Source organism: Hipposideros armiger, unplaced genomic scaffold (genome assembly GCF_001890085.2).
Source record: "Hipposideros armiger isolate ML-2016 unplaced genomic scaffold, ASM189008v1 scaffold_1288, whole genome shotgun sequence".
Classification (NCBI taxonomy): domain Eukaryota; kingdom Metazoa; phylum Chordata; class Mammalia; order Chiroptera; family Hipposideridae; genus Hipposideros; species Hipposideros armiger.
In genome coordinates this window covers 159,816-174,869 of record NW_017732638.1, presented here as the reverse complement: position 1 = coordinate 174,869, position 15,054 = coordinate 159,816, and positions in this window count along the sequence as shown.

Below are 15,054 nucleotides of genomic sequence, written 5' to 3'. Positions count from 1 at the left end.
CCCAATTGGTAATCAGGCNGCCCACATACGAGTACCCGGCGACCCCTGTGAAAGGGTCGTTCGACCCCCAAAGGGGTCACGACCCACAGGTTGAAAACCGCTGGTCTACAGGATACTGTGTTTAATGAGATGATAATAAATTCACTGGTAAGAGGACACCAGCCTTGAGGAAAAGCAATCCTCCATGAGCTGGAACTGACTGTAAGAGATGCTATTATGGAACTGGGCTCCCTGGAAGCAGTGGGATGATAGGATCCCAGAAGAGCAGAGGCCAAGTCGCCATACTTGATCCTTTGAACAAGGTGAGCATAATTATCATAATGGACAAAAGTGTTGGATGACTACCAGGGAGGCCTGACCCACAGTCATCTGGAGATGGCTCATACAAAATGGCATACTTAGAGCAGCCCACAGGGATACTCCTTAATATAAACAATAAAAAGCAATCAAGAATATATGAGCAAGTTTGATGTCAGTTGCCCAGTAGGAAACCATGATCTCTTGCTACTCTTTTCATAATTTAATATTCTGGGGTCGTTTATACTCTGATTTACTTAGGAGTTGGGTTAGTTACCTCAAATGATACTATTGTTTTCTTCCAGATAGGACAATGGTTTCTGCCCTTATAATCCATTTGCTCCCAGATAAGGCTTTTCATGTTTGGATGGGTCCACATGTTGATCACAATGTTTATATGGGTTCACTGGGGACCTTTCCAGGTTGCCTTATTGCTACCAATCGATTTCTCTTCACAGATTTTCCTACTCTGTGAAACAAATTCTAATTTTTCAGCAGACTGGAAGCACATTTACTTATTTGCTGTTCTCCATAAATCTTTGGGTATATAGACAATATCCAGAGTGATGATATGGGGTACAAACTAAGGTTATGTTATGTTAATGTAATTTTGAATGTTTAGATAGTGATTCAAGCAAAGTTTTTTTTAAAAGATTTTATTGGGGGAATTGGGGGAGGGGAACAGCATTGGGGGATCAGGGAAGGGGAACAGATAAGTTGCTGTCCTTTTGTTCTTCAGTCTAGTTGTGGAGGATGTCGCTTCACTGGCCCATGTTGATATTATCATTGCGCTTTTCCCAGGTGAGGCACTGGTCACCAGCCACTGGATGGCCACTCATGGTGGCTCTTGGTAGCTCACACCGGCTGCCAACCACTCATGGTAGCTTTACTGCAGCCTCACTGCAGCCTCACTGCAGCCTACACCATCGCTGGTGACTCATGGCAGCCCAGCTCCAGGTCGAGCTGTTGTTCACCATCTTAGCTGTACAGGGTGCAGTGTCACTGGCCCTAATATGGGATCTGAACTGGGGCCCGGCTGCTCAGAGCTGGCGTCCCATGCCAGCTCTTAACCAACGAGCCACTTGGCCGGCCCCAAAGTCTTTTTTTAAAGAAGTATTTGATCTGTCTTATTGCATCTGCTTTGTGGTGTTTAATGCTTTATCTAATTTTTATATATATATTTAAAAAAAATAAGAATGTATACACTTGATTGGGAAATAGATAGCAATGATTGAGGCAGAAGTTCAACTGTACACCAGCAATTTGCAGGTCATCATCAGAGCATGCTTGTATAATCCAAAATTTAGGGTCATTCCCTATATTTTTTCTTACCAGAAAGTGAATTAGGCTTACTGCTAATGGGTACCTCAAGAGTCCCATTCCTGCTGGCAGACAGAAGGCATCCAGGACCTGATTCAGCACATTTATAGTCAGGATGTTGAACAAAATTAAGAGCCTCCTTTTGAAATGGGGGCCAGAGGGGACTTCCAAATGCCTTGAGGTTGTTCAGTGTCCTTAGCTAATTATACCATCCTCCCAAATATCTAAAAAGAGGAACTAGGTTTATGCAAAAAGAGTGGGATTCCCCTTTTGGCTCACGGTGGATTTTTAAGCCTTCATTCTAAACATAATGTTGTTCTTCTCCAGTTCTCCTCCTGCTTTAATCCTTCCTGCCTCTTTCCTCTTTTAAAATAAACAAGGCAAGATTATACGTATGGGCCCATCTCTGTCCTGTGATTAGATCATCCACCAACCATCTTGGTGTGTACAATCTCTACCACTCATGTCCCCACGGCTTGGGTGCTAGAAAGGTGCTAAGATGTATGTGTGTGGGGGTGGGGGTGGGAGCGAGAAGAGAACCTCAGGAGTCTTGCTAGAAAAACTCCATGGCCCCATAGCACTTGCTTGAAATGAGTGCTCTCAGAGAGGACCATATTTCTGGCAAGGAGACTAGCTCAGAGAATCACAGAATGCTCTGTTATATGGAACAGTTCAAGGTTCCCATCTGCCCCAACTTTTAAGTGAGGATACTGAGACTCTTGACTATAAATATAAAATGAAAACTTAAGAAATGTGGGTGGTTTGATCCTGAGAGGGCTCAAGAAGCTTGCCTGAAGAAACCCAACTAGCTCCTGGCAGAGCCAAAGCTAGAAGTTAGATTTCCCTATTCAGGGTTCTTTCTTGCAGACTGCAAGTCTGTTTGTGTTTGGGTGTTCCGGTTGTGGCCCTGCTGACCTCTAGATTAAACAGATGCATGCCCAAACAAAAAAATCCCCAAACACTTATTTCTAAGACATCTTCCCCACTCACAGGCTTCCGAGCACAATGGGTCCACGGACATTGAGTAAGGACTTTGCTACCCCTCCCCTCCAGCCTTTTCACCCACACAAATCCAGTCTTTGGGACAGAATTCTCTCTACCAAACCAACAGGCTGTTCTGTGAGGTCCTTATGCTTTTCACCAAGTGAGTCCCATCTATACCATTCAAATTTGAAAGTGTTTTTTAACCTGATTTTGTGCCTTCAAAAATCCGTGAAGAGGCCTGCTCGATGATAAGGGAATATGCTTCTTATAAAAAAAAGTTTTAGAGCTGATACCTGCCCTGAATAAGAATGGCTCTGCACTTTCAGTACTCATCGGCCATTCCCCCAGCCCTCACGGTATTCAGTTACTATAGGAGTTGACTCTTAGCTGAAGTGAGAGTCTTCCCATTTCACCCATTATATGGGTCTCCTCCAATTTATGGGCCATTCCTAACATTTGCATTCAGTTGCTATTTCGCATCTGCTATTATGCCAGTCAATTGATCCTCACAACCAGGTGAAGTCATACGTCATAAAGATTTTAATCTCTCTGTCATTATCTTCCTTACTTATTAAAAAAGGAATAAATGCTTACTCAAGGTAACTCAACGTATGCAGATAGCATTCCAAGTCTGGCTTATTCATATTAAATGCAGGGTTCTTTCCACTATTTCATGCTATCTTACCAGTTCTAGATGACTTCTTCCAACATATTTAATTATTTTTAAGAGTAAAGTTAAAAGATGTTTTCTCCTATGGTACTTGCTGAAAGATACTTTCAAAATTGTGGAGTCAGCTCTCGGTATACTTCCAAAACACCATTTTCTACCTTTAGCATATTGTGCGACCCTTAAGGTAAGATCCACACATTCTTTTTCTGCAGTTAGAGAGATTTGTGGGTGAAAGAATCAGTACCATCAGTGTCCCTGCTCTTGATGTTTGTGTGGTTCTTCCTTCTCTTCCAACCTCTCTCCTAGCTCTCTTATCCAAAAACTTCTTATACATAACATAGATGACAAACTCTTTGGAGTTGGACTTACTTTCCCATGTTCTACTTCTCCTTCCAGGTCACTCACTAGTACTACTGAATGAAGTGTGAAATCCAATGTGAAGATGGGATAGATTCAAATCCCACTGCTGACCTCAGTGGTCACCAGAGACTCTTGGAGACCAGAGCTATATGTACCAAGTCATATCACATCAAGCATCTCTTGTTTCAGTGCTATAATGGATACCTGGGATAGCCACACAGCACATAATAACTTCTTCTTCTTCCAAATTAAGGGGTGAGCTCCTGGGAGCCATACTTATATTACATAATTGTGTTTCTCCAGCATTAGTTGAGGCTGGGTAGGTCCTGTCTGACCCAAAGAGGATCAATCAGATATTCTCCAAGGACATGAAATTAAGTCAGCATGTTAATGGGTGGCTAGAAATATAACATGTAAACTTAAGAAGTGTGGGGTGGCTTTATTCCATTGATAGCCTAGGAGAGCAGAGAAGAATTATCTGAATATGTAGAAACAGAGATGGGAAAGTTTTGGAGGTTTACCAGGCTTAGATTCTTGTCACTTTCAGAGGCCCAGCTGACTTCTTAACCTTAGAGTCAATTCAACATCCCCCCTCTTAAAAAAAAATTAGTTAAAGTTGGTTTACTTGACACTAGAGAGTCATAACTTATAGAGCTGCTTAAATTTAACCACAGGCTTCCCCTGTATCATGATTTTTCATCCTCTTGAATTCCTGCCAGGGCCTGGAGTAAAAACCTTGCAAAACATTGATTTTTGCTCATGTGCTTATTATCCTAGTTTCTTTCCTGCCTGCTGTCTAAGCCACTGTCTAAGCCACATCTTCTTTTGATATTATTCTTTCAACCACTTCCACTGCCAACTGTAACTTCCACTTTCCTATATACTTCACAGCAGAATAGACTACCTCTATACCTTCTTCCTCTAACTGACACCTGGAGATGCCAATTTCTTAGACTCACTTGGGAAGAATCTGTCCGTTCTCCCACAAGACCTTAAAATTTGGCATGGAACCCTGTCCACAGACAGATCATGGGTCTTCAGTCGTTCGATAACTTTCCTCAGGAACTTGTTATACATGTCATTATTGCTATCATCTTAAGAAACCTCCCCCAATTTCCCAAGTGCACACAGATTTATTGAGAATTTGGGAACCTGGAAATGGTCATACTCTCTGACTTGATTCCTATCTTAAGCATATTTTTCATCCATGTCATTGTCCCTTTCTCTATTCTAGTCTGTTTTTTGACCATCTATTCTCATGGCCTTCATTTAACAAATATGAATACACTTTTGTGGCAAATACTGTTGGTCTCCTGCCTAGTATGCACTCCCCTACCCTAATGTTTCTTTTCTCAATTGAGGCTGAATATATCAGATACTCAGTTACCCAGCCTCTCTGGCAACTAGCTACATTGGTGGCTAAGTGACCCAGTTATGACCAAGGAGACATAGGAAAATTTTGGAAAATGTTTCTTTAACTGATAAAAGGAGAGAGGCCAGCGAAGAGACCCTGAATTTCCCTTTCTGCTTTTGGACTTTGTCATGTGAGGATATGCTGTCTGGAGCTACTGCAGTCATCTTGTAGCTTTGATCGCTGAGGATGGTAGAAAAGGCAGATAGGTGCCTATTTTGTTTGTTGTATACCTATAGCCTACTGTGCACCAAGAATACAGTAGATGCTCAATAAAACTGAAGAAAAAGTGACAAAAAATGAAGACTTACCTCCTATGTGTGCCTGTGTGTGTGTGTGTGTGTGTGTCTGTGTGTGTCTGTGTGTGTGTGTGTGTAAGTACTTTAGAAGGATGATTGACTTTATGACTTATTTTGTGTGGAGGGAGTTGTATGATTGTGTTGAACTAGGAGGTATCAGTGTTCTAGATTAGACCTCTGGTGTTTTGATTTCTTTAAGGAAGGCATGTGTATGGGTGGGATAGAGGAAGAGAGGGAGAGAGAGAGAGAGAGAGAGAGAGAGAGAGAGAGAGAGAGAGAGAGAGAGAACACAAGAGAGAGAGAGAGAGAGACAGAGAGAGTGAGAAAGAGACACCAGTGATCAATTTTCATTGAACTGAACTCTGGTTTTCTAAATGTGATACAGTTTTCCCAATTGGTAATCAGGCAATGTCATAAGCTAATCTTATAAACTTATGTGTTTCAAACATTGGGATTTCTAGCATAAGACTTTGAATTAAATGAAAGTATCACATTTTAGTGACATTTTTATAAAGCATCAAGCTAAATCAAATTAATAGAGACCCACATCTTAACCAGATTATATGCCAATAATTTCAGCATTTGGTACACTTTCTGTTGTATACCTTTAGTGCTATTCAACTTCACTTATACATTCTAATGTGTTAGATAAAACTTTTAAAAAGGAGAAAATAAGAATTAGATATTATTCGTATCAAACGTTGAAGCACCACTCTTTTTGCCTAATCTTAGGAAGGAGAAAAAAATTTATGGGGAAGATATCTAAGTTTAAAAATTATATCATATTCATAAATGAAACTAGTCTCAAATTCTACTCTGAGTAACAGTTCTCTTCATTTTCCCCTGTACACCAAATTTTTCACTATGATGTAAGACATATGCTCTTTCAGTTCAGTGTGCTATGGAGCTCAAGTGTGGCACGTTTATGTTGGAAGCCCTTTAGGAAGATCAAAATAGCATCAAGAACTGAAGTCCTACAGTGAAGGAGGTTAGAAATGCAAATGTTGAAGCACTAAGCTCTCAAAGTAATAATTTTCCTAATATTATTAGCAAGGAAATATATGGGCATAGCAATGCATCGTAACTCAGCATATCTACCTCTTCACTAGCTATTTTAAGATTGCAAAGCACTGTAAAACAGTGGCTAACTTGGCCAGTGTAAGGAACTATGACATGGGCACAAGAAGGCTCTGCTACAGCACTTTTCTTTGCTCCAGGTACTATTCTAGGCCTTGGAGATATCTATTAACTTGGTCTCAGAATTCCTTTACACTCTTAAAAATTATTGAGGACTCCAGAGGACTCTTTTTGTCATATAGGCTGTATCTATTGATATTTCCTATATTGAAATTGAAATTATACTTCTTGATAAAGTACATACATGTAAGGAAGAGGGACACACAAGATTATACGAGGTCTGACAATTAAGTTCGTGAACTTGTTGCAACAATGTTGCTAACTTTTTTTGATATCGGAGGGATACCAATGCCACAAACAGTTGACCAAGTTTATTATTTGGAAGTGCTGAAAGGGCTGCATGAAAAAGTTAAATGACCTGAACTCTTTGCCAATACTTCATGGCTCTTGCATCACAACAATGCACCAGCTCATATGGCACTGTCTGTGAGGGAGTTTTTAGCCAGTAAACAAATAACTGTGTTGAAACAGCCTCCCTACTCACCTGATCTGGCCCCCAGTGACTTTTTTGTTTACCCAAAGATAAAGGAAATATTGAAAGGAAGACATTTTGATGACAGCTCTGATGGCCATTCCAGAAAGAGTTCCAAAATTGCTTTGAAGGGTGAACTAGGCACTGGTGTAGGTGCCTACTGGTGTAGCTTCCCAAGGGGAGTACTTCAAAGGTGACTGTAGTGATATTCAGCATTGAGGTATGTAGTACTTTTACTAGGATGAGTTCGAGAACCTAATTGTCAGACTTCGTACTTTCTTCCTTCCAAACTCATCAACCTCTTCTAGGGCATCCTTAACTGGGGGTTTCTGCTCTTGGTATGTAGGAAAAGAAAACCAATACTGGCTGATTCTCAAAGGGAAGGGAACACCAACCTTGTCTTCCCTCAAACTACCACATCAGTTTCAGGATTTGAAAAGCAGTGCCTTTGGTGGTGCAATGGCTTTAACAGAGTTCTAAATACCCAATGCAATTAAATTATCCCTTCCCTAATACTATGGACTAGGTGCCTTCTTGAATCCCATCTTAGAGAAATCCAGTGATAAAAAGTTGATAACCAACATAAATACATAAATAAATTGCACTTAGTTCAAACTTAAGGTGAATGCAGAAATATAAATGTCAGCCCTAGAAAACAGAGTTTGAGGCAAAGTTTGCATGCATGTTATTAGAGGTTGCAATTCCAGGGCAGCAAGAGTGAGAGAAAGGGAAGCAAAGCAGGAAAATAGAAAGAAATACAAGGTGATGCATTACTAAGGAAGCTATAACTTCATAAATACACATAGCTGGTTGTTTGGACACAGCAGACATCTCTGAAAAGGCCATATGAGGTCTTAGGTGCCACCTTAGGTGCCACATATGAGGTCAAAGGTGCCACCGAGTCTTAGAAGCCTCTGGTGAGAGATCAAGAGGAAGGATAGAGAATTTGTCAGCTCCCTTCTGTCTCTCATTGGTCAAACTTTTCTGATGGAACAGTCACTCACCCACACTTCTGGTTTACATTACTTGGCCACTTCAGACACCTGCTGGGTAAGCAAGAGACTCCACTCATAGGTCTGGTTAAGTCAAACCTTGGCAGTGGAGCTGCTATAGGCGTTGTTATGACAACGCCACGGAAGCTGTGCCAAGGGGAAGGATGAGACAACTGGTGGTATTTGAAGTGAAAGCTATTCCATTGAATAAGGTTGGAAGTGCAGCTGAGAAAATCTGGGAAGATGCATAAACTGAGTCTGGTCTAAATGTTACTTGACTAAAAAGAGATGTCATGCATACATCTGGAACTTGAAGAATACAGTTACCACAATTTGTACATTTTATATCTAGGCATTTTCTAGTTCTTAGAAAAACAGGGGCAAGAAGCCTAGGATGAACCAGTAGCCTAACCAATATAGTCACCTTCGCACCCCTCCCTTTAAAAGCCACTCTGCTTTCTTAGTGCATTAAAAAACAACCATGGTTTTACATTGTCTGAATCTTACTTAATGCCAAACGAGAAAAGCTAGTTTTCATTTTCCTTTAGTTTCTTTTCTTATTTTTTGAGCTCTGAGGTAATTGGTACTATTTGGAACATTGTTGGGTTAAAAAAAGTTTAAAAATGAAACAAATACTAGCAATCACAATTAATGGTCAAGAGATAGTTCACTGCTTAGTTGGTGGTCCCTTGGGCATCTTTACTTTGATGGATGATTCTTAATAGTACTATATTGAGTAACTTAGAAACAGAGTTCAAAATTCCCCAAATGTCACAATACATCAGATTTTCAAGGCTTTTTCCATCTAGAGTCCACAATATGGCACCTACATAAAGCAGTGAGCTTTTTATGGACCTGGGATTCCAAGTAGCTATGCGTTGTCCTCACCTTAAACAGATAAAACTTTATATATATATATATATATATATATATATAAAAAGGTTGATTCTTTAAAATACAGTGACATGCAAGTTAGATCTCCTTCCAGAATGCAAATCACCTATCACCCACCATTCTGTTTTGCTTTAGTGCATACCATCGTTGAAGATCTGGATTCTAAATATAGTTTAGCCCCACCATCTGCTACCCCACATTCTTGAATAGCAAAGAAGAGAAGTAGATGGTCAAATGCCCATTCCCACGAGGATATTTTTATCAGAGCCTTTAGTGTGTGTCATTTATCTGGTTCTATACAGACACTGCCTCCACATTTCCTGTCCACCCACTGCTTGATCCAATCCTGGCTCCTGGATGCTTCAGGAGGACACTTGATCTGATTGATTGTTCACCATGTGTAAAAGCACATCATCTGGCACATGTGAATGCCTAAAAAGCACTCTTCAGTACTTCACTGGCTCAAAGCCTGCTACTCATGCACAGAGGATAGCCAGCAGGCCCAGAGGCTGCAGGAAGAAGAGGAACTATCTGAATACATGAACACGCAACAGTTCCAAGGCTGGAGGCTCATGATAGTGATGATTATCTCTGGCTTTTTGTGACAACCCAAGGAAAGAGTACCCCCTGCCCCCAAGGTACATCAACCCCACTCCTACAATATAATATTCTCTGAGTAGGCAGACTTGGTGACTGATATCCTCACATCAGAGATGCTCTCTCTGAGTTACCACAAAACAGATGCACAGTAGATCTTTTTCAAAGTGGAGGTCTTCTGCAGGGCAGAGGCTGCTACTATTATCCAGTGGGATAGAAATTTTTCATTCTCTTATCAAAGTGCAAGTAGTTGAAAAACCTACATGTTCCTGGGTGAGACAGGGAAGGAGAAAATTGAGAGGAGGGAAAGTCCATCATGGTGGGCTGGGAAGTAAAGTGAGAGTTATCAGAATCACCCCCGTTTGGTGTTGGGAGAAGAGACCCATGACCAGTTTTACCTTTACCATCTTGCCCAGGATCATCCTGAGAAGTGCAATTTATAAGACTGAGGATGGTGGGTCATACAGAATTACTCAAACCTTACCACTTCATTTCTCCATGAAATCCCTTTAATGCCTTTCCACCAATGGCAACAGTCTCACCTCAAATATACCCCTGTAGCCTATGTTGTGAGCAATATAGTAATAAGCAATTTATTAGTAAGATAAATAATTAAAATATTCAGCCATTTACTCTTTCTTTGTTAATAACTTCACCCTAATTAAAAAAAATAACTTTAACAAAAACTTTAAAGGGGGTCATGCCCTCCTGTTTCAGACACATTCTTGGATAGAAGAGAGATGGTGAAAAACAGCTAGCCTGCCTTGAGATGCACCGACACCACAGCCTATCTCACCCATGTCTATGGGGTCATGCCCAAATTCTATAGCGTTCCCTACGAGGCCTTTCGGGGTCTGAGCTCAGGAGCTTCCACAGTATCACTTCCTGTTCCACTCCCATTTGTACTATTTGCTCCTCCCATACCAAAGGGTTTACTTTTTCCCCAAATATGCATTTCTTTCTGCCTAACACTACCCCTTTTCCAATTCCTTAATTTTGAAATATCGTACTTAATCATACCATTATAAAATTTAGAGTGTAAGACTATCTTGACAAGCTGTTTTCTACAACTCCACCCTTACTTGTAGAGAGGCCTCTTCTGGGCTCTGCTCACCTGTTTACCTCCATTATTAGTTCCTTGAGTTCAGAAAGCATCGTATTTTGTCTGTATGCCCAGTGGCTACCACACATTAGATGCTCTTATTTGCTGATGAAGGAGATATAAATAACTTATACTGAATATATATTTGTTTCTATAAGTTGTTTAGCTTCCATCATCAAATGTTTACTAAACAACACATTTTAAATGGCAGAGTGCAAACATTGCATGGTGAAACTATCCTCACTTTTATTTTCTCTATTATCTTCCCCTAGAATGAGAAAGTCAGTGATTGATTCCAGCCCAGTGAGTTGTTTGGATGTCCATGTTGCTTCAAATCAGAGGTTCCATTTTGCTTTCTCTGTGCTTTGCAATTTAACACCAATCTCATTGGTAACAAGCAATGGACTGTGACACGATATGATTACAGAGAGCTATGACTACTTTGTGTGTATACATAAGACGGCTCAGCTTGCTTGGACTCTCTCTAATGCATGTCTAACAAGTTTTCCATTGTTTTCCCTTAGTGCCAAGTGAAGAGTTATTTCTGTATGAATGGAAAGGGAAAATACTTTAAGTAAAAAAGTAATTTTACCCAGGAGAAAGGGTGTAGGAAGATGGCAGAGTAAGAATCACCAGGAATCTGTCTCCCCGCCTAGATGACTATTGTTCTGGCAGAATCTATGTGATGTAAGTATTTTGGAACTCTGAAGCTTGTTAAAGGCTTACAACTTCTAGGAGAAGACTTGGAAGGTAAACTGTGATTAATTTTGGTCAATTTCAGCTCTTAGCACAGTAGCAGCTGCTCATCCCCAACTCCCAGCCACATGGCAGGCAGCTGTGCTTGTGTTTATGGAGAAGCTTGCACACCTTTTCTGGAGTCAGGGTGAGCAAAAAGAACCCTGTCCTCCAAATATTGGGGATCTGTGCTCTGAATGATGATTACTGGTTCTGATCACAAAGGTGCAAAGTAATTACTCTTTACAAGTAATTACTCCTTAGAAGTAATTGCTTTAAATTTAAATACATTAAACACTCCAGTCAAAAGACAGAGATGGGCAGAATGGATAAAAGCACATGACTCAATTATATGCTGTCTACAAGAGACTCAACTGTGATCCAAACACACAAACAGGTTAAAAGTGAAAGGATGAAGAAAGACATTCCATGCAATTAGTAACCAAAATAAAGCAGGAGTGGATATGACAAAATAGATTTTAAATAAAAAGGTTTACAAGAGACAAAGGACATTTTATATTAATGAAAACTTTAATACAGCAAGAAGTACAATAATTATAAACAGTTATGTACCTAATGGCAGATCATCAAAATAAAGTAAGCAAAAACTGGCAAAATTGAAGGGAGGGAGAAATAGAGCTCTACAATACTAATTGGATACTTCAATACCTCTCCCACAATAAGGGATAGAGCAACCAGACAGATGGTAAGTATGAAAATAGAGGACTAAATACAATAAAGCAACTACATCTAATAGACATAAAAAGAACACTCCACCATAGTAATAATTTCTAGGATATGAAACCTAAGGCACAGGTAACAAAAGAAAAAATAGACAAATTATACATCATCAAAATGAAAAACTTTTGTGTAGTGGAGGACACTATAACAGACCAAAAAGGCAATACACAAAATGGAAGAAAAGATCTGCAAGTCACATATGTGATAAGGGATTCATATAAAGAATATATAGAGAATTTTAACACTCATGAGCCAAAAATCCCCAAACAACCCAATCTCAAAGGACTTGAATAGACATTTCTCCAAAGAAGATATACAAATGGCCAATAAACTCATAAGAAGACATTCAATATCATTAATAACTATGGAAATGCAAACCAAAACAGCTGCGAGATACCACTTTTTTAAATAAAAAATTTCAAGTTTAATTTCCTTATGACAATTGACTTTTAAGAAACAAAAACAACCATTTGCATGCTACAAATATTTCTTCATTGATGCATTAGATTACTTTAACAACTCTATGACAAAACTGATCTGAGGAATTTTAATTGCATTGTTTTTATAATTACATTTTTTCTTATATACTCATATACTGTCTAAATGTGGCACTAATTTTTTATTGCCTTTTTGTTCTGTATGTTTTCTTTAAATGAATCTCTACATTTGAGAACTATATCTACTCATTAGGATGAATACTATAAAAAAAAGAAAAGAAATGTTGGTAAAGATGTAGAGAAATTGGAATCCTTGTGCATTGTTGATGGGAATGCAAAATGGTATTGCCACTGTGGAAAATAAAGTGGCAGTTCCTCAAAAAATTAAAAATAGAATTATCATATGATTTAGCAATTCCACTTTTGGGAATATACCTAAAAGAATTGATAGCAGTGTCTCAAAGAGATATTTGTATAACCATGTTCATAACAGTATTAGTCACTATAGCTAAAACGTAGAAACAACCTAGTGTCCATTGATGGATGAATAGATAAGCAGGATGTGATATATACATTCAATGGAATATTTTTCAGTTCTAAAAAGGATGAAACTTGAGGACTTTGTTTTGCTAAATGAAATAAGCTAGTCACAAAAAGACAAATACTATACGATTCCGCTTATATGAGGTACTAAGAGTAGTCAAAATCATAAAGACAGAAAGTATAATGGTGGTTGCCAGGAGCTAGGGGGCTGAGGGGAGAATGGGGAGTTATTGTTTAGTAGATATAGTTTAAGTTTTACAAGCTCGAAAGAGTTATGAGATGGATGATGGTGATGCCTGCACAACAGTGTGAATGTATTTAACACCACTAAACCATATATTTAAAAATTAAGATGGTAAATTTTATGTTACAGTAGTCCCCCTTATCTGTGAGGTATATGTTTCAAGACCCCCAGTGGACATCTGAAACTGTAGATAGTACCAAATCCTATATATATTATGTTTTGTTTTACAACTACATACCTTTTCACTTAAAGGAAGCACTTTATGGCTTCTCTTGGGCATATCTGAATTGCTAGCATCACTATTCTTGTGTTTTCAGACCATTAAGTAAAATACAGTTGTCCCTGAACCATGTAGGGGGTTAAGGGCACTGAACACCCCCCAAAACCCCCCACACAATTGAAAATCTGCATATAACTTTTGAATCCTCAAAAAACTTAGCTACAGTTGGCCCCTCCACATCCGTGGGTTCCCAACTGCGAATTGAGAAAGTTGACCCTTGAACAACGTGCATTTAAAAAACCTGCATATAAATGGACCTGCACAGTTCAAACTGGTGTTGTTCAAAGGTCAACTGCAAGGGTTACTTGAACACAACCCCTGCAATACCATGACAGGCAGCCTGAAAACTGAGACAGTAGCTAAATGACTAATAGGTTGGTAGTGTACACAGTGTGGAGATGCTGGACAATGGTATGATTCATGTCCTGGGTGAGACAGAGCTAGACAGTGAGATTTCATCATGCTACTCAGAACGGCATGCAATTTAAAGCTTATGAATTATGTACTTTCTGGAATTTTCCATTTAATATTTTTGAACCACAGTTGACTGTATGTAACTGAAACTGCAGAAAGCAAAACCATACATAAGGGGAACTACTGTACATGTGTTTTACCACATTAATAAAAGAAAAAACACTTTTCCGGACATATAATTCTTTGATGATGATCAGTAAAATTAACTTTTTAGAATATTAACTTTTTAGGATATTTGATTTTTATCAGCTTTTAAAACTCAATGAATACAAGTATTGACATTAGACAAGATTGTTTTCTGCTTTCCTTGATAGAACATATGAGTAGGTTTTCAATAGCCTCTCAAGTTTTCTCATAATCTGACCAAACAAATGCAAATTTTCAATTCTGTATTTTTTCTCTGTGTATAATTGTAATATCAGAGCATAGTTTTATTTCTAAAAGCAATAATTGCTCCCCAAATTCATTGAATTACAACTCATTTTCCATCTCCAAAAATGCTCCAACTTATGGGATGGTTCATTTTTCACTGAAGTGATTATAATGCATTATTTATATAGTTAGAATGAGCAACAGGGTAACATTTGTCTAAAAAGGTTTATATCCTAGGATTCAAGCCATAGGTTTAAAAAAGAAAGACTATGGTCAAAGACAAACAACAAAAATACATCAACCTAATGAAAGTTGTAGATTCATCCTTACAGGAGTATGTATGGTTTTGAGTTGCACTGACAGTACATCAACAGGAAATTACTTGGACATCAATCATCTTAAGAATGAAAAGAAAAATGGGACAAATGTGTTCTCTTTGCACACTGTTTCCATGACTGATAACATGAAATTCCTTTAAGTTTTCATTTCCCAAAAGCCCATTGGTAGGAATATGTTGATAAAGTCTTCCTCTCACAGCTATAAAAGTGTTTTATTAATTGGTAGCCTATTAAGCTTGAATCTAAGGTACCATCAGTGAAGTGTTTGCTTTGAGCATCTGGGTTTACTAGTTTA